Raw genomic sequence first — 5,463 nt, forward strand, 5'->3', positions numbered from 1 at the left:
CCAAACTTATAAATATAGGTATTATACAATCGCCCGTAGCTATGAACACTCCCGTAAATGCGAAAACCAACCAAAATCATAAGGAACACGTTTTGTTTGTTGTTCTGTCTATTTGTCAGCCAATGTCTTCAACCACGGGGACTTGTGAAGTAGCCATCTTGGATTTTTTTTATGAAAAAGTGTTTCTCTCACTTTTTTTCATATCTGTGTACATATTCTCAACATACCGAGCAAATACTCTCGTTTTTTTGTTAATTATCTAAAGAAAGTCGAAAATCGGCAATTCAACCATAGGCTAATTCAACCCAACATTTGAAAATGTTCCACCACTTACATTTTGATGATTTTTCCTCTCATCAATAGCATATTACGTACTGTTTAATAGGATAAAAATTGGTTTGCATCCAACGCCCATAAAAGGGTGTATTCTCTAAAAAACACAGTTTTTGTGTCTAAAATGTTATCATCGAAAATGGCATTTTTGAGATTGTTTCTTCCATAAAACAGCCAAATGGCGCGATGGAAACATGATTTTTTGTCACAATCATGCCATGAATGTATTCTTTACGGTGACCATCATTTGATTAGATTTTCATTAATATTTTACATAACATGCACATTTTATCAACACTTAGACAGCTTCTGAAAGGTACAACTTTGAGGAGCCATAAAAAACAAACCAAGTGACCTAAATCTTTATACTTTATAGATTTGTGACCACAACGGCATGGGCAATGCACCACCAACAGGAAATTTGAATCAGAGAAGGGGCCGTTTTGGAAACCGGCCCTTTCAATCGAACCTACCATCCCCCGAAAGCATGCCTACTAGTATCCGCCATATTGGATTTGTATTGCGCAACAACATGGAGGTGGCGTTCACCTGACTAAAAATAGCGCAGACTCGTCGGAGTAATCGCAGCAGGGACCCAGACTAAACCAAACTAAGTATAACTAAGTTAGTGATTGAGAAAATTTGGAAATGGGTAATTGTAAGTTGAGAACCAATTAATTGTCGATAACTTTAATTGGTAAGCAACATTTTAGACAAAATTTATAGGAATAGCAAAGTGCAGTGCAAATAAAAAAATAAAATAGTTCTAGACATAATAATAATTTAGGTGAAAATAGACGAAAATGTTAAATACTTCATCCTGTTATAATGACCATGGTTAAAAAACAACGCCGAAAGCCCTTGCCTTACTCATCTTCAGATATATGTTTTATCAGTTCTCATTTCCATCCAAACACTATCACCAAACGTTGTACGTGTTACCGTTGAATTTTCAATTATTTGAGCCAATAAGAAATATTGAGAAGGGGCATCAGAAACATCTTAACTTTCTGCTCGTTTTTTTATTACAATGGGAGCTGGTGGGTATTAGATTGCGTTTCATTTTACTACAATATGTAGTATATCTTAATCATGTTAACATACAGTAGTATGTCCAAATATATGCGTAATATTATAGTTGGAACTTTATTCAGTTAACCACAATTATGAAACAAGTTATGTAACTTATATACATCACTCCTGTTGGCCGGGATGTTAGCATGCATTTGGTCTTGATGTGGGAGAAAACCGGAGTACCTGGAAAAACCCCGCAGATATGGTAGCAACGGCTGGCTGTATGCTCCTCAGGGAGAAGAGAACGATCACGGCACGGCACTGTGTTGTATCTTTGAACAAGATACTTTACTCCGTTTGTTCTAGTCTACTCAGCTGTAAATGAGTACGTGGTTGGGCAGTGCTGGAATTGTTAAATAGTAGTTGTGAGCGCCGAAATGGCAGCACCGGCTGCATGCTCCCCATTGATTTGAGAAAGATATTGGCTGGTTGCAAAGGCCCTATAACGACGGATGATAATTTGTGAACCGCTTTAAGACGACCTACGTGTACGAACTTGGTTGTGATAAAGCGGTTTATAAGAACCTTGGATTAATTTTAACAAGCAATCGATAAGAAACCATTCATGAATAGCATTGCATGGTTTCATGATAGTTAGTTATCTTTTCGTCCGAAAATTGCAAACGAAAGCCGTGAATTCCGTATTTTTCGTTTAACTTTTATGTCAAATAGGTATTACTACTCATTTCGATTGGTTGATAAAGTGTCATTGCAGTGGAGATATAAATATATCATCATGTTGCCACTTGCTGTATATATACGGACTAAAATAGTGAGCCACTTAAACACACCTATAATAGCTATACATTCATAACATGAAACTATAATAAACTTGCGCATTGCGCTTGATATATGTTCATGAATATTCATAAACTAAAGACGACATCTAATGAGGAAAAAGAAATGAAACAACGCTGGGCAAGCCACTCCAACAAAGTGTTTCGAAGGATGTTGACGTGTATGTCTCGCAGCGCGTTTTGTGTTTTTCCTGGATAACCTACATGTGATTATGTTAAAATATCACGAATTTTGATCATATCATCTTAGATCCGGTGTATTTTCACAGTTGGAACGTAAGTCCTACAACATTATTGTTTTGTTTATATTTAATTTATCTATTTATTTGCCTATATTCACCAAATTGTTTGTTTTGTTTGTTTTTTATAATATTCTATTTCACCGGCCACCTTTGTCACATATATATGTCAGTTTGAGAAGAAGTCTTAGAAGGCTAAAAAGCCTAGCGGTAGATCTCACATATTTATTATTCTATTCTTTATTTTCCTTCACAAGGACTTGCCTATTTATTATCTAATATATATAAATATTTATACATTTTAAATACGTTTTGATTATTTATGTACTTTTTATTGTAAAATGTATTATTGTTTTATGTTGACTGTTTATCTCTGGTACATGTTATGATATATATATATTCATGTTCCTGTCTTGATAAAGGGGCAGATCGACCTGAAAATTTGACAAATCCTCGTTGTCCCTATATATATTTAAGCAATACACATCCAACCAACATATGTTTTTTCGGATCCAGTGCCATTATTGTATCATACTGTTTTATTACTTATGACACTTTTTTGATATATACATTTATATATATATAATTGTTTTGTTAGGAGCTACCAGGGCTGGTTAGCCCTGGGGTCAGACCCCTGAACAATATGGTGTCCTTATACAGGAGGGTTTCTATTCAACATTCACTCTCTTTCCCCATTTTGTATTGAGTAATAATTGAGAATACATATGCAAGACCACACACTTGGGTTTTTCTAACGAATCAGAAAGCACGAGTTTATTGCGCCGACGAATATTTACGTCCGCGCAATAAATGAGTGCTTTCTGATTCGTTAGAAAAACACAAGTGTGTGGTCTTGCTTTTATCACATCCCTTCCGTATTCGGTAGAGATCGATACAAAGATTTTATAAACTTTGATATTTTTTGCAAATACCGAGAACTTTTCAGTTCGCCATGACAAGGGGACTCCCATAAAAAGTAGTTCCGGCTAGTAGGTAAATACAACATTCCGTATTGCACATGTGCAATACAGAACGTTGTATTTCATGGTCTGAAAATTGCTTGTATTACTATAACAAGATTCAACAGGTATGTGATAAAGGACAATAAAACATAACAGACTAATTTCACACCCTAACAGACTCCATATACAACGTAATGTTAGAAACAATAATAAATAAACAAAGCACTAGTATACACAATAACATAATCCACAAATAAAAACATCTACATCTATACTCATACACCAAGTGCATCATTATGCTCGTATATACTCGAGCAGTTAAAAAACAAAAATAAAAACACAGGCTTATCTTGACTTAACATCTGTGCAAATCGGTCTAAAAGACAACATAGTTCTAAGTTTAATATCAACATCTTAAGTGAAGATATTCAATGTCTTAATATCATTACACTGAGTTGATTTGAGTGAAAAAACAAATATCATTTTAACATCACTGCACAAATCTTCAAACGGGAAACCAAAAATGATATACATGCTTGCACATTATAATGTATATTCTAGAATCTTGATAGGCCAGGTAAAAAGGTTATGAATTGAAAGGGCCAAATGAGCTTATGCCATGGTGCAGCGTCCGTCATTTTTTTCCTTTAAAATGCTACTAGTCCTTAACGGCTCAGAGGATTTTGACCAAATTTGGTCTGGAGCATCATTGGCCAAAGGATTCTCAGTTTTGTATAAACGGAGGGTATGGTCCCCCTGGTGACAGAGGGGCGGGGCCTAATAGGGGAAAAATAGGTAAATCTTTAAAAATCTTCTTCTTCTCAACCAATAAAAGGATTTTGACCAAATTTGTTCTAGAGCATATTTTGACAATGGAGCCTCAAGTTTGTATATACGGAGGGTGTGGCCTCTCTGGGGGCAGAGGGGCGTGGCCCAATAGGGGAAATAGAGAAAAGTTTATCTCACCTGTTCCGAAGGACCATGGTGAGCTAATGTCATACAGCAGCGTCCGGCGTCCGTCCGTCCGTCCGTCCGTCTACTTTTCCAAAAAATCGCTACTAGTCATGACCAAATTTAGTCAAAAGCATCCTTAGTAGTAGGGGAACAAATTCTGTATAAATGGTGGGTCTGATCCCCCNATTTGTTCCATATTTGGTCTGAAGCATCATTGGGTGAAGGGGAATCAATTTTGTATAAACCGTGCGTCTGGGCCCCCAGGGGCTTGAGGGGTGGGGCCAAATAGGGGAAATAGAGGTAAAACCTTCAATTTCAATTTCAACAAATTTTATTGACAATATAAGCAATAGTCAATAGGATCAGACATCAGGCATAGCCTATCTAAGTCCTCTCCTTAAAGTGACAACAGGTGGTAAGAAACACAGACATACATTTGTACATTGATATGATGTTTGGGATAAGGGGAAGTAACTCCTTGATGTAAACAGACTTGTTCAGTAATCTTGAGATATAGTAACCATTTCACTAGGGATATTTAATTTGAGATATTTACTAGACTATTATCTTCAGTGAATAGTATCAAGTATCTGACAATGAGTTACTGGTATTCATATAACGTAAACTGTTGGGTATAAATATTTGGTGATATTGGATTTATTCCCTCAACAGATACAGGCCATACAGTCCATATGTATAACACACTAGCCATCACACACTGTTAAGGATCAAAAGCCCATTTCAGCAAATAGATATATAATTTGTAAGTAGGGCTACACAAACTCCTGTAAGTAAAGTAGTAATTCTTTAATTAAATTGAAAGGAGTTACTCCATATCTTGATGTAAGCTTAAAAAAGAAGAAGAAAATAGAAAACGTAAAAAACACACAAAAAAAACACAAAAATACACACAAAAATACACACACAAAAAAAGAAAGAAAAAACCCATCTAAGCTGCCCAGAGCCAATTTCATTCAATAGGTGTATATATACCAGCTAAATTAGTAATTATCAAAGGTAGAATAAAGTATCTAATTAATTCCATATTATATTACATTAGATATATCTTGTACTACTATATCATTGTAGTTCACTGTGGGAGGT

General features: G+C 35.5%; 1 protein-coding gene across 2 annotated transcripts in view; it reads left to right on the forward strand.

Annotated features, from left to right (window-relative positions):
• The first annotated feature begins 2,349 nt into the window (after positions 1–2,349).
• The window catches only part of LOC110448196, a 40,260-nt gene continuing 37,146 nt past the window's right edge, over positions 2,350–5,463 (forward strand). For both annotated transcript variants that reach the window (XM_021494319.1, XM_021494320.1), the window contains exon 1: positions 2,350–2,480. The gene's annotated coding sequence lies outside the window, so the exon portion shown is untranslated. The remainder of the gene's footprint in view (positions 2,481–5,463) is intronic.

The sequence above is a fragment of the Mizuhopecten yessoensis genome, unplaced genomic scaffold (assembly GCF_002113885.1).
Source record: "Mizuhopecten yessoensis strain PY_sf001 unplaced genomic scaffold, ASM211388v2 scaffold3913, whole genome shotgun sequence".
NCBI lineage: Eukaryota > Metazoa > Mollusca > Bivalvia > Pectinida > Pectinidae > Mizuhopecten > Mizuhopecten yessoensis.